The sequence below is a fragment of the Sinocyclocheilus anshuiensis genome, unplaced genomic scaffold (genome assembly GCF_001515605.1).
Source record: "Sinocyclocheilus anshuiensis isolate Anshui unplaced genomic scaffold, SAMN03320099.WGS_v1.1 scaffold3208, whole genome shotgun sequence".
Taxonomy (NCBI): Eukaryota; Metazoa; Chordata; class Actinopteri; order Cypriniformes; family Cyprinidae; genus Sinocyclocheilus; species Sinocyclocheilus anshuiensis.
In genome coordinates, this window is record NW_015552785.1 from 11,007 (window position 1) to 36,108 (window position 25,102).

The 25,102-nt window shown below is 38.2% G+C and overlaps 2 long non-coding RNA genes across 2 annotated transcripts in view; one reads left to right on the forward strand and one right to left on the reverse strand.

Moving 5' to 3' along the window:
* Positions 1-4,046: 4,046 nt before the first annotated feature.
* Positions 4,047-11,862, reverse strand: LOC107667912 (uncharacterized). Its single transcript, XR_001631829.1, has 3 exons — positions 11,851-11,862; positions 9,997-10,003; positions 4,047-4,136 (listed from the first exon to the last, which is right to left on the reverse strand). It is a non-coding gene; the product is annotated as an uncharacterized LOC107667912 (long non-coding RNA).
* A 102-nt stretch (positions 11,863-11,964) lies between these two features.
* The window catches only part of LOC107667911 (uncharacterized), a 26,167-nt gene continuing 13,029 nt past the window's right edge, over positions 11,965-25,102 (forward strand). Inside the window, exons 1-3 of the long non-coding RNA XR_001631828.1 lie at positions 11,965-11,978; positions 15,537-15,539; positions 22,236-22,246. This is a non-coding gene — a long non-coding RNA (uncharacterized LOC107667911). The remainder of the gene's footprint in view (positions 11,979-15,536; positions 15,540-22,235; positions 22,247-25,102) is intronic.

The following is a 25,102-nucleotide window of genomic DNA, read 5'->3' on the forward strand; positions in this document are numbered from 1 at the left end:
GTGTCCAGACGAGACATTGTCTCCCCTTCTTGATCATAGATGTCATGGGTGCTGCAATTGTGCTGAAACTGCGACTGAATCGTCGATAGAAATTAGCAAATCCCAGAAAGCGTTGCAACTCCTTTAAAGTGGCAGGCTGAGGCCATTTAACAACGGATTGCACCTTTTTGTCATCCATGGCTACCCCTCCCGAGCTGATCACATACCCGAGGAATGATACAGTGTTCTGGTGAAATTCACACTTTTCAGTCTTGGCATACAGTTGATGGGTAATGAGACGCTGGAGAACAGAACGAACATGCTTGACATGATCCTCGTAGGAGTCCGAGTAGATCAAGATATCATCTATATATACGATGACCCAACGATTTAGCATGTCTCGGAACACATCATTGATGAATGCTTGAAATACAGAAGGACTGTTGGACAGCCCGAACGGCATAACAAGATATTCGTAGTGCCCAGATGTAGTGGAGAAGGCCGTCTTCCATTCATCACCCTCCCAGACATGGATGAGATTGTAAGCACTGCGAAGGTCAAGCTTGGTGAAATACTTGGCCGTCCGCAGTTGTTCCAAGGCTGCTGGGACTAGTGGTAGGGGGTAACGGAACGTGATAGTGATTTAGTTGAGACCACGGTAGTCAATGCACTGACGAAGTCCTCCATATTTCTTTAATGAAGAAGAATCCGGCTGAAGCAGGTGAGGTGGATGGTCGAATGAAGCCCTTAGTTAATTCCTCCTCGATATATGATTTCATGGCTTCAGACTCGAGTTGTGACAGGGGAAAAACTCGGCCTTTGGGGGGGATGTGAACCAGATAGAAGGTCGATAGCACAGTCACTTGGACGATGGGGAGGTAGTTGTGATGCTTTAGTTTTGCTGAAAGCCTCGATTAAATCGTGGTACTCCACAGGGATTTTGGGTGCAGTGATCGGCTCAATCTCTGTCTTGTGGGGAGTCAGGTTCAGACAATGTTGGCGGCAGGATTCAGACCACTGGGTTATCCGTTTCTTGGACCAGGAAATACACGGGTTATGCTTCTCGAGGGATAATGGGCGTTTGAGGGGATTGAAAAACAAATAAACGGATAGTCTCAGTGTGGAGGGCTCCTGTGCGCAGTGATAAATCCTCTGTGATGAACTGAATCCGGCCGGAGCCCAAAGGACGTCTGTCTAATGCTGCCACTGCCAAACGAGATTCACATGAAACAAGGGGAATATTATGAGTCTTGGAGAATTACGAATCAATGAAATTTCCTGCTGCCCCAGAATCTATCAGAGCTGTGGTGTCAATAAGCTCCCCATTAACCCTTAAAGTAACTGGTATTTGTAATACGGTAACTAGACTGGAAGTCTGACTCACCACAGAAGAGTTACGAGATAGTCGAGTGGGGCAGGAAGCTCTCATATGTCCAGAGAGACCGCAGTATAGACATAGGTTCTAGCGAACACGTCTCTCGCTCTCCTCCACGCTGAGATGAGTATAGCCGATCTGCATTGCTTCAGTCTCATGTGGTAGGGGTGTCATAACCGAGGGAGCTCAAGAGAGACGAGGTTGTCGTCGAGAGCGGATGAGATTATCGATGCGAATCGCCAGATCAATTAATTGTTCCAGAGATTTACCCTCATCACGGCAGGCCAATTCAGACTGCAGGTCAGCGTTGAGACCCTTGCGGAAGAGGAGTTTGAGAGGATCATCCAACCACCCTGTCTGAGCAACGAGCGTGCGGAAGGATAGTGCGTAGTCAGCCGCTGAACTTCTTCCTTGACGGAGAGATAATAACTGCTCGCCCACCTCCTTGCCACCATCGGGGTGCTCGAAAACCTCCCTGAAGCGCTGAATGAAACTGGTAAATGAGGGGAAAATGGTGCGGTCCTCACTCCATACCGCAGTGGCCCATTCCAGCGCTCTTCCAGTTAGGAGCGAACAAACAAAGGCAATGCGACTACTGTCCGTGGGGTATAGCATGGGCTGTTGGTTAACGAACATAGAACATTGAAGCAAAAAAGCCCTTACACCTCGTGGGTGATCCATCAAACTTTTCTGGAAATGCCAAGCGAGGGCTGGCAGTGACGGAAGCAGTTGCCGGATCGTGAAGAGGTGGATTAAGCGGGGGAGTGCTCTCCTCGGGTGGTGGTATCCGAAGAGCTCGCAGAGTCGTTACCAGCTCCTCTGTGAGTGAGGTAAGTCGGTTAAGCTGTTGTTGATGAGAAGCCAGTACTGACGCTTGAGCGGTTACTTCCATGGTGAAGTGATAGAAAGCTGCTGGATCGACTTGTGGCGAAGTCTTCTGTAATGATGATTCAGTGAGGTTGGGATCCATGTGCAGCTTTATTAACAAACAGTACAAGTCAGACAGGCAAAGTAAATCAACAGTATTCAAGGGCAACGTAGGCAAGGCAGAATCATAACCTGAGTCTATGCAAACGGTCGAGGCAGGCGGCATGTCAGCAGTAGCAAAAACAAGACTTCGCACAGAGGTTATGGTAGGCACTGATTAAATAGTCAGGATAATGATCAGCACCTGTGCAGGTAATCAGTCTCAGGTACGGGGTGATGAGAAATGAAGTCCGCAAGAACAGTTAGTACTCCGGTGACGGTTCCCTCTGGTGGTGATCGGAGGGTGCCACAGAGGCTTGATTCGTGACAATAGGACTATAATCTAGCATTCATAAAATGAAATAATTAAGTTTAAGTATGTCATTTTCCACTGTATGCACAAAATTGAAATGAAAGGTATGGTAATACTAATTAGACTAACTAGCTAGCTAGCTGGCTAACATCTACAAATAAATTACAAAATGTAGTCTTTATTTTGTTGCCTTTGTTGTTTGTTAGACTATTTCAGGCATTTCATATTGCTCATATTTCTCTTTGTTGTAATAAGTACTTGTCACTGAAGGCATAGTTGTGGACCGGACAGCACTTTAAATCTGCCGAGCTTCCAGCTGTTCAGAGCGGACTGCGAAACAGAATCAACTGGGAAATCGCGTGGCGTTGGGACATGCATTTACATCAATGAGAGGTGGTGTACTGATGTAACAGTGTTAAAGAAGATGTGCTGTTCCAATCTAGAAGCGCTCTTCATTAACTGTAAACCATTCTATTCGCCGCGGGAGTTTCACTCGTTCATTCTCGTGAGTGTTTACATTCCACCGCAAGCGCATGTGAGCTTGACTTTACAGAAACTCGCTGATCAGATCACAGAGACAGAGCAACAACACCCGGACTCTGTTTTAATCATACTCGGGGACTTTAATAAAGCAAAGCTCTCTCGTGAACTGCCAAAATACAGACAGCACGTTACATGTCCCACCAGAGACAGTAATATATTGGATCACTGTTACACCACAATAACGGATGCATATCACAGCTTTGGGGCTCTCTGATTACTATTTGGTTCATTTTATACCAACCTACAGGCAGAAACTAAAATCAGCTAAACCTGTATTAAGGACTGTTAAAAGATGAACTAATGAAGCAGAGCGGGATTTACAAGCCTGTTTCGACCTCACTGATTGGAGTGTTTTTGAAGTTGCTGCCAACGATCTGGACAAGCTCACTGAGACTGTACCTTCATATATCAGTTTCTGTGAGGATATATGCATCCCTACCAGGACTCATCTAACATTTAACAATGATTACCCATGGTTTACAGCAAAACTCAGACATCTTCATCAGGCCAAAGAGGATGCCTACAGAAATGGAGACAGGGTCTTGTACAATCAGGCCAGGAACACACTGAATAAGGAGATTAGAAGAGGAGCTACGCTAAAAAGTTGGAAGATCAGTTCACTTCCAGTGACCCAGCTTCAATGTGGAAAGGTCTGAAAGCCATCACCAACTACAAGACACCATCCCCCAGCACTGAGGCAAATCAACAACTTGCTGAAGATCTGAATGAGTTTTATTGTAGATTCGAAACGCCCCACACCCATTCTGACCATCTCTTTACACAACCGTTAACACCTCCAGCAATCCCCCTCTCCCCCCCTCCTGTACTTCAGGTCAGTGAAGATGATGTGTGCCAGGTCTTCAGAAAGAACAAAAGAAGAAAGACACCAGGCCCAGACGGTGTGACACCAGCATGTCTGAAAACTTGTGCTGACCAGCTGGCCCCCATCTTCTCACAGATCTTCAACAGATCACTGGAGCTGTGTGAATTCCCTGCCTGCTTAAAATGCTCCACTATCATCCCCATCCCAAAGAAAGCCAAGATAACAGGACTTAACGACTACAGACCAGTGGCTCTAATGTCTGTGGTCATGAAGTTATTTGAGAAACTGGTTCTGGCTTATCTGAAGGACATCACTGGACCCTTACTGGACCCCCTGGAGTTTGCTTACCGGGCAAACAGGTCTGTGGATGATGCAGTCAACATGGGACTGCACTTCATCCTTCAGCATCTGGATAAATCAGGGACTTATGTGAGGATCCTGTTTGTGGACTTCACTTCGGCCTTCAACACCATCATCCCAACAGTCCTCCAGACCAAACTAACCCAGCTCTCTGTCCCTAGCTCTATCTGTCAGTGGATCACCAGCTTTCTGACAGATAGGCAGCAGCTAGTGAGACTGGGGAAATTCATGTCAAACAGCCGCTCCACCAACACTTGTGCCCCTCAAGGTTGCATCCTCTCCCCACTGCTCTTCTCCCTGTACACCAACGACTGCACATCTAAAGACCCCTGTGTCAAGCTCCTGAAGTTTGCAGATGGTATCACACTTATCGGCTTCATACAGGATGGTGATGAGTCTACTTACAGACAAGAGGTTGAGCAGCTGGCTGTCTGGTGCAGTTTTAACAACCTGGAGCTGAACACGCTCAAAACAGTGGAGATGATCATGGACTTCAGGAGAAACACCCCTGCACTCCCCCCACTCACCATCATGAACAGCACTGTAAAAACAGTGGAGTCATTCAGATTCCTGGGAACAACCATATCTCAGGACCTGAAGTGGGACACTCACATCGGCCAAACAAAGGTTGTACTTCCTTCATCAGCTGAGGAAATTCAACCTGCCACAGCAGCTGCTGAAACAGTTCTACTCAGCCATCATCGAGTCTGTTCTTTGCACATCAATAACTGTCTGGTTTGGTTCAGCTGCAAAATCAGACACCAGAAGACTACAGAGAACGGTTCGGACTGCCGAGAGGATTATTGGGGCTCCCCTCCCCACCCTTCAAGAGCTGTATACATCCAGAGTGAGGAAAAGAGCTCAGAAAATCACTCTGGATCCCTCAGATCCAAGCCATCCCCTTTTTGAACTTTTGCCATCTGGCCGGCGCTTCAGAGCCACAAATACCAGGACAGCCAGGCACAAAAACAATTTTCCCCCCCCAGGCAGTCTACCTTATGAACAGTTAAATGTTCTCCCCATTGTGCAAGAAAGATATGTGCAATAACCTTATATTTATTTATTACCACCTACATCCTAGTACATCCCTGCATCTCACTCTATTCTATTCTTATTCTATCATCTATAGCACAACTGTACATACAATTTATTTTATTTTTCCTTTTTCCAATTTATTGTCTCTATTTTTTGTCTATTTATATTTACATATGTGTGTATTTTTATTCTCATCTTATTTTTATTGTCTGTGTGTTGTCTCTGTGTACTGGAAGCTTGAGACACTGAAACAAATTCCTTGTATGCACAAGCATACTTGGCAATAAAGCTCTTTCTGATTCTGATTCTGATTATATTTTGAGAAATATTGAAAACAAGTGAATTCTGTACTTCGGTTGTGGGCGGTGTCCTTTCAAAATCTGATAAACATTGCTCTTCACCAGGTGTGACCATTTGGGCGCAAGAACAGCTTCTACAGATGCTTCTCATCCCCCATACACAGATGTAATCTGTTGGAATAAATGTTTATGGACATTTTGTTCTGGTAGTATTTAAGGGAAAGTTGCAAATCAGTCATTGGGATTCTGTAGTCAGAAAACCCCCGCAGCTTACGTGAATCTGGAGCTCTGCACTAGAGCTCACATACTGCTGTGTGTCTCTCTGCTGTCTGGTATACATTTCGTTTTCATTCAAAAATGTAATTGTGTTAAACACATTGTGCTCATAGAACACATAGTGTAGTTGTTTGTGCTACTACAAGTGCACATAGGCTAGTTAAGTTTATTCTTTAAAACACATGATTACTTTGCTGTAATTGTTCTTTGAAATGCTTAGGTAAAAGGTTGTAGATGCTATGCATTCTAGACCATGAGCCTTGTGTTAAAATTAGGATAACTGTTACATGTGTGACTATGTTAAATGTGTTTGTCTCCTACGTGGAACACTTGGCTATTCCCCATATAACTACAGTATCTATGTACAGGAGCATGGTTGCCACGCGGCTACAATGTGATTCAAAATCGCATTATCCTTTCTAAAAGGCTTCTAATTGTTTCATTATTGGCATTATATAATTTTACCTGACTAATAATAAATTGTTATATTTTATTTATTCTGATCTCTTCTGAAATCATGATTATTTTAGTAGATTATAGCGTAGTCTGGTGTTTCCGCAAATCTGCGTCCAGGATAGATCATACTAAAGTACCAATGAATGATGCGGGGGCTCATCATTAGGGATCTTCTGATTTCTGTCTGTCACTGGCTTAACAAGTTACAGTTTTCAGGATTATAGGAAAAAATACACTTTATGTTATTTGCTAGCAGGTTGCAGCATATTTAAATGTAAATCTCTCCTGACCACCACAGAGTCAGAATAACATCTTTTTGGAGTTCATCACTCTTCAAACCCAGAAGAACGTGATCGTGACTCCTACACCACCGAACCTCCAAACCATCAAGACTTCCATCTGAGACTGCATCCGGACGCTCATTCAAGGCCCAGGCAATGCAAGTATTGTACATTTAACTAAACAAAACAGAGGTTTAGGATAAGCTGTAGACCCCGTTATAAAACGGTGCTGATGGTTTCACTCAGGTGGTTAACTGACTCATTTTCCATAACTGCATTCTTTGGTTTCTCTAACGGTTTCAGTCATCCACTTCCAAGCTCCCCATGAATGAGTGATTTGTATGTTTGTTTGTTTGTGTAGATTAGCTGTGTGTTAGTATTTAGTTAATAAAACTTGTGCACAAATTACATGAGTTTCTGGTTCTGTCACCACTTGTATAGTGTCTCTTTCACGATCCGATCTATATCTACATGCTCTAATGCATTTCTATAAGAAAGTTATTTTCTGTGGCCACGAAAATATCTTATAGTTGATATGAAATTATACTGAATGTTCGCTAGATGAACAGATTAGTTGATAGTAATATTAATTCTGCTACAGTTACTACTGGCAGCTGAGGTAAATAACTAAATAATTATAGTTAATTGTAATTATTTATATACATTTCCCTTTTGAGCTAATTTGCTACAGTGGTCAACTTGAAATTGGAGTCAGACTGAACACGGAGCTAGACTAAAATTGAAACTAAATCCTGATAAATTGTAACGATCAATCCACTCAAGGCGAGCGTAGTGAATAACCCAAGTGCAGTTTATTTACAGTGTGATCCAAACATCCAAACAATAATCCGAGACTTGACTTGACATGAACAGACTAGACTCACCGACAGCAGGTTACAACATCAAGACACGACGAAGACTATGGGAACATGATGGCTACTTATATCAGACAATGAGGGTCACATGACAAGAGAGAGTTCATGAACGGCCTCCATGGCTGTGACAGGACATACAGTGAGTTCAAGAACAGCCTCCATGGCTGTGACAGGACAGTCAGTGAGTTCGTGAACGGCCTCCTTGGCCGTAGCAGGACAGGCAGTGAGTTCATGAACGGCCTCCATCTCTAGGATGGTTGGGCTTGAGAGCGCTGACATCACCGAGATGCCTGCAGCTCTCACCAACATCAGTGGTAAGTCCATCACGCTAGCTATCAGTCTTTTCAGTCTTGGCCCAAGCTCCCAAACATCCAAACAATAATCTGAGACTTGACTTGACATGAATAGACTTGACTTAACTTGACGAGGCATGAAACAGACTTGACATGAACAGACTAGACTCACCAACAGCAGGTTACAACATCAATACACGACGAAGACTATGGGAACATGATGGTTACTTATATCAGACAATGAGGGTCAGATGACAAGAAGAAACCAATGGGAAACAAGACACATGACTAAGACTACCAATCAGAACATGACACATACACAAGGCAGAGATACATGAGGGCAAGGGAAGCATGACACTAACAGGGTGAAACAATTACAAAATAAAAGACATGGAAAACATGAACATGAAACAAAACCCAAACACCAAACCCCACATTACATAAATTCAGAGGTGCAAGTAAAAGACCGAACACGCATTAAACCTTCAGCAAGGCCACTGGTTTCCGCTTTTTGGGCCGGCAGGTGGATTCTTAGAGTGGTTACAGAAAATGTTATTTTTTCCTTGCTTCTAGAAAATTCTCAATCTTTCTGCTTTCTAGCTTCATGTGGCTGTAAATATTTAATTTTAGCGTGGCTAAAGCACTATGCATCATTAAAGTTTCACTTTCAGCGTGACCACATAAAGCCGGTAAATGTGGTGTTTACATGGAATAATCGTAATATGAGTTTAACTTATGGTATGAACCCAGAGTCTCCGCTGGGTTACATTAGCATGAAAGTGATAAAACGATCATCTTCCATCTGAATACTTGTGGTTGCATTTCGGGGCTAAGCAAAAAACATTGTCTAACAACAATATACAATGCTGAAAACTATTAATTGGTTATTCTATAATTAATTGTAGGGTACAACGGGGCTAAAGGCCCACCTTAAGAAAAAATGTGCCATTCACTGCGCCTAAAATGTATAATTGCAGAAAAAATATATACATTGTATTGAACATTAATGGAGCAACAGATTTTGTGTGAAAATAAATCATTCAAGTTGTTTATTTTGTTTAAAAATCGTATAAATGTATGAGGTGGCAAGAGGGGCCTTTTACCCCACACACGCTCACCAGCATGGGGTAAAAGGCACACGGTATTGATACAAATACTTCAGCTTAAATAATGTTTTTTTAAATAATGTCTAAGTTAATACTTGTTCAAAACAATCACTTTAGCAAAGTTTGTACTATTTTCTGCTTATTTTGAAAAATAAATGTTTTTTTTTCAATAAATATACTGTCATTAAAATATGTTAATTAAATATGATGATTTCATTCTAAACATAGTGATTATCTCTAATATGCACACCCAACATAATATATGATATTTACCATCTGAATCTAGCATGTCATGTCAACAAATGGAAAAGTCAGCCATCAATTAATTATCATGTTAATTACTGTACGCCTTTAGCCCCAACAGCAGGGGTGCTTTTTACCCCAAATACCATAATTTTACATATTCTTTCGTTATTTAAAAACTGTTGCTTTAATTATCTTAAACAAAACTGAAAATCATAAAGAAGACCTTTGTCTCAAAATATATGCATTAATTTTAGCGATTCTCATTTGGTACTTAAATCTACAACATTAAAAAAAAACATAAAATATTAGATCAAGTAAGCACAAAATCAACTTTGCACTGTTGCGCCAGATTGCATCAAGGATCAGTCAAAAATACATGTGCATCTTGAAAAGCGGATGTTTTGGAAATTGCTACGCCACGTTTTTGTGCCATCTAGTGGTTTAGATGAAAACAATATCAAAGGTGCCGTTTACCGCTTTACTTTTTGCCTTTAGCCCCGTTGTACCCTAGTACAAATTAGTAAATACTACAACTGGACAATACTATAAATTGATAAACTGTTCGGCGTGATGTTTATTGTCTCCAACAATGCCTGTAATCCCATTTAGCAACTTGGTAGGAACCGTCTTTTTCAAGAAACATAACAGTTTAAAAAAATCATGAGTGGGGTGTAACTGGTGTGTTTTATATTGTAGAATAAAACTTGAAAGCACCTTGAGCTTGTGTTACCTTATTTTAGTGGATTTAACCAAAATCCCATTCAAAAAACCCATTGACTTTGGGACAATAGAACCAGAAATGCTAAAATGCTAACTCCTGAGTGCTGTACAGTGCTGTTAATGCTGTACAGTTGCTTTGACACAATCTGTATTGTTAAAAGCGCTATATAAATAAAGATGACTTGACTCGACTTGACTCACTTCCGGGATTTTGCTTACAAAGTGACATCATAGTTTCACCACTCTATTCATATACTTAATCTCTCTCTCTCTCTCTCTCTCTCTGAACAGAAGTTGGTCAAGCGGATGCGAGACTGGGAGTGTGGTTTGGTGTGGTTTTGGTTTCTTTTTTCTCTCTATTTTCTTTCTATTTTTTATTTTATTTAAGACAATTTATTCTTAGTGGTATAGTTTAAGTGGTTTATTTTTTGTTGGTGGCGGCAACAACCAGTGTAACCGGGAGTCATGCCGGATCGCGGATTTGGAGTGTGGTGCTGGAAATGCTCACACGACGACATGCGTTTAAACTTTGTCTGACTATATATAGACTGTTCTGTGGAAGATTGTGTTTTGGCAGTCGGAGAGATTGGTGGTTTCGATAGCATTAAATCCGCATCTAGAATGAAGAATGGAGTTGTGATTTTTGTGGATAGTTTTGATAAAGTTGCAATAATTGTTGAACAAGGTGTAATAATCAGAGATATCTTTGTTCAAGCGGTGCCGCTCGTCAATCTGACAAAAAAGATCATTTTGTCGCAAGTCCCTCCATTCATTAGCAATGAAATGTTAGAGAGGGAACTTTCGAGACATGGGCAGTTAATGTCGCCGATTAGATAAATTTCTCTCAGCTGTAAATCTCCGCAATTGAGACATGTTGTTTCTTTTAGAAGGCAAGTCTTTAAAGAACAACAATGAAGAGTTAAACTTAGTGTTCAAGTTCAGAGTGGATGATTATGACAACAATGCTTATGTAAGCTCAGAAGAAATTAAATGTTTTGGATGTGGAACAGAGGGTCACCTCATATGTTTCTGCCCAGAAAAGTCACTACTGAGAGTAATAATAAGAACATAGCACAGGTTGAGTCAAGTAAATCTCAGAGACAAAAGCAAAACAAATAAAATGAATTTCAGCTACAAAAATTGGATAAAACAAATCTCATGAGCAAAAACAAACTGAACTAAATGAATCTCAGGGACTACAACAGAGTGAATCAATTGAAATTCAGGGACAAAAATTGGACGAATCAAATAAATCTCAAGGACAAAAACAGAAGGAAAAAAATGATCCTCAGGGACAAAAACAGAATGAACTAAATGAATCTCACGGCCTAAAACAGAGTGAATCAAATGAAACTCAGGGACAAAAATTGGACGAATCAAATAAATATCAAGGACAAAAACAGAAGGAAAAAAAAATGATCCTCAGGGACAAAAACAGAATGAACTAAATGAATCTCACGGCCTAAAACAGAGTGAATCAAATGAAACTCAGGGACAAAACTTGGACGAATCAAATAAATCTCAAGGACAAAAACAGAAGGAAAAAAAATGATCCTCAAGGACAAAAACAGAATGAACTAAATGAATCTCAAGAACAAAAACAAAATGAGTCAAATGAATGAACAGAATGAATTAAAATCTGTTGTTAGAGAAGTTTTTGTTGAGAACAGTCCTCAGTGTGATATTGATATCGAAATGGAGGCCAGTACTAGCACTCAGAAGGAAGTGGATGAGGTAGGATGTTCTTTGGATGAAGAAAGTAAGATGTTTGTAGATGACAACTCTATCAAAGATAAGGATAGGAAAAGAAAAAAAATAGAGATGGTTGTCAATTTTCTGTCAAAATGAAAACGTTTCCACTTCATGAGTGTTCTCAGACTTTTGACAGTGATGTTGAGGTGGACTCTGATGAAGATTCTTTAGCTTCATCGCAGTCTTTGCCCCCCCCCCAAAAAAAAGAGTCTACTTTATGTTGAGCATTAAGAATTTTCTTAAGAATACTAAAGGAGCTTGGAATCTGAAAATTGAGAAAGTGTTTCCTGATTTACAACTCTTCATTGATTCTGTAAGGAATTATTCTGAAAAACTAAGGACTCAGTTCACTTCCATCGACATCGCATCAGTGTGGAAAGTCTGAAAGAGATCACCAACTACAAGACACCATCCCCCAGCACTGTGGAGAATCAACAACTGGCAGACGATCTGAATGAGTTCTACTGCAGGTTTGAAAAAACAACCCACACCCGCCCTGAACACCTCTCCACACAACCATTAACACCTCCTGCAACCGTCTGTGGACGACGCAGTCAACATGTGACTGAGTTATGTTTTGCAACATCTAGACAGACCAGGGACTTATGTGAGGATCCTGGTTGTGGACTTCAGCTCGGCCTTTAACACTATCATATCAAACCTCCTGCCCAAACTAACTCAGCTCTCCGTGCCCACCTCAATCTGTCAGTGGATCAACAGCTTCCTGGCAGACAGGCAGCAGCTAGTGAGGCTGGGAAAACTCACATCCAGCACCCGTATAATCAGCACTGCAGCTCCTCAGGGTTGTGTTCTCTCTCCACTGCTCTCTCCTGAAGTTTGCAGACGACACCACACTCATCGGCCTCATTCAGGACAGTGACGAGTCTGCTTACAGGAAGGAGGTTAAAGAGCTGGCTGTCTGGTGCAGTCTCAATAATCTGGAGCTCAACACGCTCAAAACAGAGGAGATGATCGTGGACTTCAGGAGAAACCCCCCTGCTCTCCCCCCACTCACCATTATGGACAGCTCTGTAACGACAGTGGAGTCATTCAGGTTCCTGGGCACCACAATCTCTCAGGACCTAAAGTGGGACACTCACATTGACTCCAGTGTGAAAAAGGCCCACCAGAGGTTGTACTTCCTTCGCCAGCTGAGGAAGTTCAACCTGCCACAGGAGCTGGTGAAACAGTTCTACTCTGCTATCGTTGAATCCATCCTCTGCACTTCTATAACTGTCTGATTCAGCTCAGCTACCAAATCTGACCTCAGAAGACTACAGAGGGTAGTCCGTACTGCTGAGCGAATCATTGATACAACCCTGCCTTCTCTTCAAGAACAGTACTCATCCAGAGTGAGCAAAAGGGCTAGCAAAATCACTCTGGACCCCTCACATCCAGCACACTCCCTCTTTGAACTGTTGCCATCTGGTCGATGCTACAGAGCACTGCGCACCAGAATGGCCAGACATAGGAAAAGTTTCTTCCCTCAGGCAATCCATCTCATGAACACTTGACAATAACTGTGGAACACACACTATTTATACACTCATACACTTATTTATCTAACACACACACTTAGTCTACATCTCAAATGTGCACATAATATACCTGTACATACAAAACTGTCTATTGTAATATACCTGCACATACAATTGTCAATTTATATATTGTTATTCCTTATTTACTTCTTTTCTTTTCTTTTTTTTTTTTATTCTTCTTTTATTATCTGTGTTTTTGTTCAGTCGCTGTCATTCTGTTGCACTGCGGAAGCTTCTGTCATGAAAACAAATTCCTCGTATGTGAAAACATACCTGGCAATAAAGCTCATTCTGATTCTGATTCTGATCAAAAACTTTTTAATATCCAATGCCCCCAACATGTTGTTATATTCTACCAAACGGGTTCAGGATTTTACATCGGATGCGTGCCAGTGTGTCTCTGGCAAGGTAATGTGTTTTGAAGACCCCCCATACAACAGCTCGCGAGAGTGGTAAAGTTGAACGGATCGAGTTCGGTACAGTCTATGAACGCTTCTCGGTATTTCATGCATGCTTCGCGCAATAAGACAACATCGTTCACGCCATACGCGTACAACTCCTTCCTGAAATGAAGGGGTAGGGACCCACATAGTAATTTTCCCTCCTATTGAAATAATGGGGGAAGTAACCTTTTTTAGTCGTGGTCAGGTTTAGAGCGGCGGGCATCTTAGACAGAGCCATTGGGATCAAACTGTAACTGTCTATGTATCGCTGAGCAAAAGCTTCGTCGTACATGAAGATTAATTTACATCCTTGCATGATTATCATGCAACTTGTCGAAACAAGTCGGCGACATACAAAAGGACTACAAACAAGATGGATGACTCATACAAAAAAAGACTACAAACAACATGGCTGTATCATACAAAAAAAGACTACAAACAAGATGGTGGCATGAAAAAAAGACTACAAACAAGATGGTGACATACAAAAATTCTACAAATCAAAATGGCTACGAACAAAATGGCAGCCTCATACAAAAATTACTACAAAACAATGGTGACATACAAAAAAGACTACAAACAAGATGGTGTTATCACACAAATGACTACAAATAAAAATGGCGTCATCACACAAATTAACTACAAACAAAATGGCAGCATACAAAATGACTACACAACATAATGGTGGCAAACAAACAAGATGGTGGCAAACAAAAAAAGACTACAAACAAGATGGATGTATCATACAAAAAGACTACAAACAAGATGGTGGAATATTAAAAGACTACAAACAAGATGGTGACATGCAAAAAGACTACAAATAAAAATGGCTACAAACAAAATGGCTGCCTCATACAAAACGACTACAAAACATAATGGTGACATACAAAAAAGACTACAAATCAAAATGGCGTCATCACACAAATTACCTACAAACAAAATGGCAGCATACAAAATGACTACACAACATAGTGGTGGCATACAAACAAGACGGTAGCCTACAAAAAATACTACAAATCAAAATGGCTACAAACAAAATGGCTGCCTCATACAAAATGACTACAAAACATAACGGTGACATACAAAAAGGCTAAAAACAAAATGGTGTCATCACACAAATGACTACAAATCAAAATGGTGTCATCACACAAATTAACTACAAACAACATGGTAGCATACAAAATGACTACACAACATAATGGTGGCATACAAACAACATGGCATCATCACAGAAATGAACTACAAACAAAATGGATGCCTCATACAACATGACTACAAAATGGCAACAGAAGCATTCACAAAGCTGTTACGGTACAAACAGAGGTGTAAAATTACATCAGATATAGAAGAAGTTACAAAGTATTCAGATACAATCAAAGATAAAAAGCTGCAATGATGCAATCAAAGATATAAAGCATTCAAAGATGGTAAATCAGTCACAAAGCCGTAACGATACAATCAAAGATATATAGCATTCGAAGATGGAAATCAGTCACAAAGCTGTAACGGTACAATCAGAGATGTTAAATTACATCAGATATAGATGCTGTTGACAAAGTATTTGGACACAAACACATGCAAATATAGAGACTGTTACAAATTATTTGGATACATTCAAAGATAAAAAGCATTCAAATGATACTGGTTATAAAACTTTAAAAAAAAAATTTTTTTTAAATGTATTTATTTGATTATATATATATTTTTTATTTTTATTTTTATTATGCAAGTAAGGAATGTGACAATATTTACAAGTGCCAAATACAGAATCACTTGGACAAACGAACATATATCCAGATAGCTAACATTTCAAGATCATTCTGATAACTCCTGTATATGTATTCTTGTGAGTGTGAGCATGTGTGTGTGCATGTGTCATTGTATGTAAGTGTGTGGGAGGAAGCATACAAATCATTGAGTATCTAAAAGATTTATAACAGATATAACAAGTATAACTACAAAAAAATAAATAAATACATAAAATAAAATAAATAAAATAAAATAGAATAAAAATAAATAAATAAATAAATAATAATGACAAGACCAGTGGAGACAAAAAGTATTGTAAGCAATAATGATGACAAAGATAACTATAACAACAATAATAATAATAATAATAATAATAAGGATTTCATTAAGATTAGGAAAGGGTGGAGGACAGTGAAGGATGCAAGTAATAGTAATGACTGAACCCCCAACTGCTCCCCAGGCGCCGCAGCATAAATGGCTGATTTAATCAAAATTGTCTTTGTTAATAAAATATTGCTTTAACCCTTCGTCTTCTTTCGAGACATTTACATTATACTATCCTAGTTTATATCAGATATAAGATACAAGATTGATTCTTAATAATTCTCTTCCGTCTACTCTCGTACATTCTATTCAGCTACTAATTTTCTTTTTATTCAATTACGTGTACTACGTGTACTGCGTTAGACTAGGGGAGAGCGGGGCACAAAGTAACGCAAGGTTAGTTGTAACACACGTGGTTTGAATATTTCCACACATGATAGCATAACAAAATGTATCGTATTTACAAGTTGCCATATCAACACTATATAGAGAAAAAACTGCGCCAAAATTAAAAACTATTTTGAAGATATCACTGAACATTTATTTTCCCATAGTAAAAGTAAATTTCTGTCTTAAGTACATTTTTCATCTCAGTTTTTAGAATTCATTTAAAATGAGTCAAATATGGTATTATTTTAATCTCCAATCTGTTATTTATCAGTTTAGATAACTAGCAGAAGACACTAACCAATTTTAAATTCCAGTTGCACAGATGGGGCACGTTGTAACACTGCGTTACAATGTCGTATTCTATGACATTAGCAATGTAATTTACACTATTTACTTTAATGAATTTTAATGAGAAACCACAAAAAAACAGGCGACTAAAGACTGACAGTCAATGTTTAATGTTCAGAAATTATTATTTAAAGAAATGTAAAGCATTTTTGCTCATTTATGTGGGCCGTCCCAAGCATGGTTGCAGTGTGCTCATTGTCAAACTCCAAAATCAGATTATTTTTCATTCTTAAAAAACGCCATTATTTTATTTGAAAAAGTTAATAGTTTTATTTTGTTGACAAAATATTTTATTCTGTCTTGTATATTTTTTTCATTAGATCAGATAATATTTTAAGCTGTCATATGGCCATGTTACAATGTGCCCCTCAGATGTTACAATGTACCTCACCTACGGGGCATGTTGTCACATTTCACTTCAATTTTTTTGAGGGTAAATAAAGAAAAATGTATACACTGTAATTATGAAACAAAGCGACGTATTTGTAATAGACAAGTGTAAAATTGCTGTGGATAAAAAAAATTATACTCTGAACCCCATGTGGATTTACACAAACTGAGAAAGTCAAAAAGTGTAACTTTGTGCCCTGCTGTCCCCTAGTCTAACACAGTACACGTAGTACACATAATTGAATAAAAAGAAAACTAGTAGCTGAATAGAATGTACGAGAGTAGACGGAAGGGAATTATTAAGAAATGATCTTGTATCTTATATCTGATATAAACTAGGATAGTATATCGTAAATGTCTCGAAAGAAGACGAAGGGTTAAAGCAATATTTTATTAAATCAAGCAAATTCACAGAAATATTGCGTATATGGAAGAAGAGTCCTCTAACATGACAGTAAAACTAGGAAACAAACCGCAAGGCCTAACAATTACGATTAGATGGGAAAATACTACAAGAATGGCGAAAATGTGGTAAACCAATTCAAACAGAAAGAACTAACAAAATCATGTAAAATCAAGTGTAACACCATGAAAAATCTTTGCGGTTTATATCTCACAACGGTGTGACGAGGCCTAGCGCGGTAGCTCTTTTAAACACTAGGATAAAGTCAAGATATCTAGCAATTTTAGGTGTACTTACCAGGGATCAGTCTGGTGTGTACAAGAGTTAGAACAAGCATTTGTGTTTGTGTTGTTAGACCATATTGTTCTAATTGCCTATATAAAGATTTGTACGTTTATATTCATTTATGAACGCCGTTACAGAATTTCTCTTAGTGACATTCAATGGAATATTTTATTAAACGATAATGCTGAGGACTGTTTGAGTAACACTCTGTCAAGTTATCGCCCCACTACCGGAAACCTGTAACTTTATTATGATTATTTAAAAATACATATAAGCTTCACGCCTCACACTTTTGTAACTGACTATAAACTAATATTTAAGCTAAACAAACATTTACAATTGTGAAAAATTAAAAGAATTAAGAGATGTTGAAAACTGCTGCCCTAATGTTTTCTTAAAGCCAGACATGACAACGCTCAGTTACAGTCGTACCTGTTTCCTGGAACAAAACTAAAAGGCTGAGGCCTAAATCACAAAGACTGAATAAAACGGATTGAATCATCGCTTTCGCTTAAAACAACTGATTTATTAAAGTCGTGTTTAGAGATGAGTACAGAGAAAATAGCGTTTCCACACCATCTTCAACTTGTAATGTGTAACTTTATGCGTTCTAAATGAAATAGATGTACATGTAACAGAGAAATAGTAAGATTGAGACCTTGTGTCGCGTGGCCGCTTTGTAGACAGACCAGAAAATGCTCTGAAAGTACAATCTCGGTTTAAACACTCTCTCGACTTTCATTTAATTCTCGTATACTGTGTTTGTTCTCGTTTTTCGAGCGAACACTTGCCGCATGTTTGACCAAAATCTGAGAATAGTCTTCATCTAAAAAAACTGTACAAAAACAATTACAAAGGTGTACAGCTAGTGGGGCAGGCGATCAAATCAACATTAAAAACTCTAACAATATTTTAGAAGGGAGTATTTCAGTATCAGGTATTTGTTATACCGATACATATTTCCGTTGTGAAAACATATTTCCTGTATAGACGACTATGTCTATAACCTTTTCAAAGTGGGTGTATTATAATGTTATGGTTCTTAATTGTGATCGCATTACAACAAGTCGACATAGCCCCTCTAGCAAATCTGCCAAAAGTGGACAAAACAGAAGAAATGTAGCACTCGCTAGATGATTATAATTGTGACCTATGGGAAGTACACGCAGTCCTAGGCTTTAATGTCGAGCAGGAATGTTGAAAGAAACGAGTACGACAAATAAAATGCGAACATCGTCATCGGCTATCTGAACAAGAGCTCTAGATGTATCGGTGTAAGAAAAAAAAAAAGTAAAACAACGTTTACAAAAATATACCCAAATGATCACGAGTGGTTTTTCTGTATTCATATGATAATTTTCTTAGTGTTTTGGGTTCTTCTGTTACATAGGGATTTTGTTTGCACAAAAAATCCTTCATATTTTGTGTCTGTAGCCTTTTCAAGAGGGTGTACAACCTCAAACTTTACTGAATGTGTAGCTTTCAGAGCAATGGCTATATATGTTTCAGTTGTAAGTGTAAAACAGCAAGACTTACTTTTCGTGTTGACGGTTCATTGTATGGATATGGAAATGGATAATTGTCCTAAAAAGAAATACCGACTTAGTCAAACGCTCTCAAGTAGAAGTTTTCTTAATTTTCATTTATTTCTATAAACGCTGAATGCTGACCGCTCTTAGAGAGAAGGCCTCGCCTACAGTCATAGTAATGACATATACAGTCCAACAAACAAAATTTGAACAGCGTCATCCATAACCCTAACCCTAAGTAAAATGACAGTCACAGTAGATCGAGAGGAGGTTTTCTTTGTACTGTTAAGAAGCTTCATCTAGACCCCTGCATTATTTACACCCCGAAATAAGACCAGTTCCACTCGGATAATGAACACCTCGGGGACAAATCATTTGAAATGTAGGTTTGTCAAAAACAAAGAATAATATTTTATCTGGTTTAGTTGTATTTAAAAATAAATAAATAAAATTTTTCTTAAAAACATTGTGTCAAACTTATTTTGTAGCCTGATTCTCATCTCGTCGTGTATTGACCACATATTTATCAGACTTATAAAAGCAGTGTGAACCTTCGTAGAAGTATTAAAGTAAGTCTTATAAAACAAAGAAATCCGATTAATGACATTGTGTCAGAATTCAACTGTATGAAAATGCATTTGGTAACCTTTTATTCAAATTTTCAAGCTAGATTAAAAGAGTATAATACAAATTGCACAATACTTGATTTTGGGAAAAAGTTGGAAAACTATCTTGTAGTGTTTTCACCCATGGCCGGCGGTGCTGCCCTGAGCGGCTGACCTTCCTGAATGGTGTGTGTGTGTGTGGGTGGGTGTTGAGGAACTGTTTGGAGTTGGCATTCCCTATTTTTAAAAACGCTGCAACAACATGATTATTTTGTAATATATTGTTTTGGCCTTATATTTACTAGGAATTAATTGAATCTTTGTAAAAATAAGAAAAGTAAAGTCATACGTGAAACACGGTCCACCTTAAAATGTAACATATTTTCTACCGCAGGATATCAGGAGTCTGGTGTGGTGTGCGCTTTTTCATTTAGCTTGATCTGTGCTTTTTAAGAGCAATTAAATATTCTCAGGATAATGCGTGTCATGGTGACAAGGACGTTTTTGGAAAGTCTTTTCACATGTCTGTAGTTGACTTAAACTTTTTAAATGAACCGGAACGTTATGGGGGTTGGTGCCTACAAAAGTCATAAAATCTCTCTTCAAAGACCACCATACAAAGAGGGTACATCACATATTGTAACTTTCTACATATATTTTTCAGTAGATAACCAATAGTATATTGATAGTATATGATATTTATCATGCTGATAAAGGTCGGTTCAGAAAAATACGATCATATACAACTATATAAGTGTAGAACTAGATCATAGCTACATGCTCACCCTAGTAATCAATAAAGATATGGACAGTTTTTTATTTAGCCTTTTAAGCTGGAATATGCTTTGAAATAAGATAAATAAAATAAATATTTATTTCCATGGCATAAACAGCCCGCGTGATAATGATTTAAAATATGTGAAATAATTTATAAATATATGTAATTGTAAGGCAAAACATGTTTGAAATGTTATGTTTGTAAGGTGATGGTGGATAACTAGAATGTCAACCGTTAGTTCGAATTAACATAATTTAATTAAATTACATTATAACAATATTTTAAGTGTATTGTTTTATGCTACATTGTGTGTGTGTGTGTGTGTGTGTGTGTGTGTGAGATGGTATTAAAACTTTGAAAATTATGCTTAAAATAAGAAAACTTCAAAGAATCTAAAGTGTTTGATTCGTAATAAATCTAATATAAATTATAATTTTGTTGAAATTCACCGGACATCAGATGTAGTAGGGATGCTGTCAATAAACTTAAATAAATGATGAATACTTGATTAAATGTATGATTTGCTTCAGTAACATGTTACTATGATGTCATATATTTTATTATTTAAAATATAGATAAGGCTCTCTTTAGCGTGAAATGTTTATGTATGTGCGTGCTTGTTTATATGACTTATCAGGACACAAATTTGTATAATTACTCTGATATATCAACGTAAATTTGGTTTATGTTTGAGTTTGAGTTTTGAGTCCTCATAATTAAGATTGCTTACAAACAATATTAAATAAAAAATGTAAGTATGTGCAGAAATTTTTGTGTGATGGGTAGGTGTTTGTACAGTACAAAAGCATTACACCTATGGAGTGTCCCCAGAAAACAAAAACCAAGGCGTGTGTGTGTGTGTGTGTGTGTGAGTGTCAGCACGACCGCCTCAGACTGACATTTCACTTCTGTTAGTGAGAAGAGCTCAAAGCAGGATTTAATTTTCCAACTTATGTGCATTTTGTAAACATTTTACTCGAGGGTATGAACGTCATTGGCCCCAGAATAATGTAAAGAGTTTTTATTTTCAAATGAAACTATAGTAAATGTTTATTTTTTTTATAAAGTATGTTATGTATAATCACTGGTGCACTGGAGATGTTTTGACATGATTGTACATGTTAGTGTTTTTGCGAAAACGACGTTTATGCATAGTTAGTGAAAAACTAAAATTTTCGTTTAAAATGCTTGTTTAAAATTGTTTTATAAGTTCAATAAACATAAATAAATGTTGAATACATGATTAAAATGTATGATAAATGATTTGCTTTGCTTTAGTAAAATGTTTGCTACTACGATGTGTTTTATAAGTTCAATGAGCTTAAATAAATGTTGAATAGTTGTTTAAAATTAATGATTTGCTTTAGTAACATGCTGTCATATTCTTTAAAATGGGGGTACGTCTCTTTTAGCCTGTAATGTTTATGTATGTGTGTGTGTGTGTGTGCTTGTTTATATGATTTATCAGAGCACAAATTTGTATAATGACATGGGTATTACTCTGATATAACAACGTTCATTTGGTTTATGATGAAATTTCTAAGTTTTGAGTCCTCATAATTTAGGTTGCTTACAAACAATATTAAATTAAAAATGTAAGTATGTGCAGAAATTTTTGTGTGATGGGTAGGTGTTTGTACAGTACAAAATCATTACGCCTATGGAGTGTCCCCAGAAAACAAAAACCAAGGTGTGTGTTTGTGGAGACGCGCGTGTGTGTGTGTGCGTGTGTGTGTCTGTGAGAGAAAGAGAGAGAGAAATAGAAGGTGAGGGTAAGGGTTAGAACGAGAGACAGAGGAGCTTTTCCTACTTAAACTTCTGGTTGGTTATCATCGCTCGCAGAATAATGTAAAGCATTTTTATTGTCAACTGAAACTATAGTAAATGTTTATTTTTATAAAGTATGTTATATATAATCACATTTTATTTATTTAAATTAAGAGAATGATGTGTTTTATAAGTTCAATAAACTTAAATAAATGTTGAATACTTTTTAAATTGCATGATGAATGATTTGCTTTAGTTTAAACCATGCTGTCATATATAATTATTTATTTCCATATTCTTTAAAATAGAGATAAGTCTCTCTTTAGCTTGAAATGTTTATGTGTGTGCTTGTTTATATGATTTATCAGAACACAAATTTGTATACTGACATGGTTATTACACTGATATAACAATGCAAATGTGTTTATGAGGATATTTCTTGAGTCCTCATAATTCGGATCGCTTAAAAACAATATTTTATAAAAAATGTATGTATGCAGAATTTGTGTGATGGGTAGGTGTACAGTTTATACAGTAAAAATCATTATGTCTATGGAGTGTCATAATGAAATGTAGTAATACTCCAAATGATTGTCCCCATGAGCATAACAGCTTTTTTAAATTATAAATTATACTAAGTGATGTTTCTGAAAATATAAAAAATGTAGAAAGTTTACTGTGATGGTAGGTTTAGGGGATGATAGTGTATAAAATTAATGAATATAATGTAAATCTAAATATTAAAGTTTCTAAATATGATGTTTATCTGTTCAACTGTTTTGTAACAACTTGTTTTGTGAAAAGATATATAAAATAAACGTGAATTAAATTGAATTGAATTGTCTATGTAAAGTCTCCATAAACATGACCGGGGCCCCCAATAGCCCATATCGTTTGGCCTGTTAAATTATATATTTTGCCCGATCCTGGTAAAATGTACGACATTTTTATATTTTTAGCGATGACTAAAACTAGTGTAAATGTTTTGCTTTGTTTTATATCATGTGCGATCACATAATTAATTAATTTATTTTCATTTAAAAGAAGAGAATAAGACTCGGGACGATTGAATGTGTGTGTGAGAGGAAGAGAGTGAGAGAGAGAGAGAAAGAAGGTGAGGGTGAGGGGAGAAAGATTTCTTTTTTCAACTTAAACCTCTCATTTGAAGAATGCCGATGCTTGCCCAAGGAGGAAGACTTTCTCATGGAAAAATGTAAGAGGAATTTCATTATACATTACAGTGTGCGTGTGTGTGTGTGTGTGAGAGAGAGAGAGAGAGAGAGAGAGAGAGAGAGAGAGAGAGAATCTTTTTAAATAGTCAACATATTATATGTGTGTGGCACACATATTGTGATCTGTTTTCACAAACTGTTTAAAATCGTTTATTTATTACTGACCTTAAAACCGATATCTTTCTCACATCTCCCATAGAGAGAGAGAGAGCAAAAATGCCCTGACTTGGAATGCAACCGGACACGCGGACCCCAGATGAGGCAAACCCCCCGGATGTGGGAATGGACCATTAAAATCTACAAAAACATTCCTCAGGACTTCATTTATCTCCTGTCGTCCGCTGGACACATACATACATCTGAACAAACATCATATGTCTTCCCCCGGAGGTCATAGGTTGACGTCGGAATTTCACATATGCCGGTTTTCACATCTGGATAGGTCATGGGGTCAACACGACGTGGGTGGTCACTACGTGGGGGAGGGGCCGCGTGGGGGAGGGGAAAGTCAAAAGGTCAAAGCCATCAATCAAGTTGACATAAGCACCATCATTTTGCTACTTCTTCAATTCAATTAAATTCAAGTTTATTTGTACAGAATGACAGTGACAGAACAAAAAAACACAGATAATAACAAATAAAAAGAAATAAAAAATAAAAAATAGAACAAGTAAATAAGGAATAAAATATACAAATCGACAGTTGTATGTACAGGTATATTATGTGCAAATTGAAATGTAGACTGAGTATGTGTGTTAGATAAATAAGTGTATGAGTGAATAAATAGTGTGTGTTCCACAGTTATTGTCAAGTGTTCATGAGATGGATTGCCTGAGGGAAGAAAATGTTCCTGTGTCTGGCCGTTCTGGTGCTCTGTAGCGTCGACCAGATAGCAACAGTTCAAAGAGGGAGTGTGCTGGATGTGAGGGGTCCAGAGTGATTCTGCCAGCCCTTTTGCTCACTCTGGATGAGTACAGTTCTTGGAGAGAAGGGAGGGTTGTACCAATGATTCACTCAGCAGTCCAGGCTACCCTCTGTAGTCTTCTGAGGTCAGATTTGGTAGCTGAGCTGAACCAGACAGTTATAGAAGTGCAGAGGAACTATGTCCAACTGCTTTGAGCACGCGCATGACTTCCGGTGCATGAGGTGTGTACGCCCTCTGGCGTAGTTTACGTTAATGGGTGTGTTGTCGCAGGAGGAGCAAACGACAGGCACAGTTTATTAACAGAAAATAAACAAAGTATCCAGAAAAAAGGGAATCAAGTGTACAAAATAAACAGGTGATCTGGTGTCCTCGTCGTGTCCTCGTCGTTACTCTTTCAGTAATTTAGTGGGTACAGGATCTAACAGGCATGTTGTTGGTTTAGATGCAGTGATAAGTTTAACAAGTTTGTCAACTTGACAATCGGCATTCTGTGTTTTGGCGTTTGCTTGTACGGTGGCTCTGAATTGTCAAAACACCTCTCAAAATGCTTGCTATGGATGCGAAAAATGCAGAAGATCAAACCCGATCTGATTTTTTTTATGATGGGCGAAAGTTTCGGAGGTAGTGTGTGAATGTGATTGACACAACGTGAGGCTTGTATTTATTTTTCAACGTGCGAAAATTTCGGACTCAGTGGG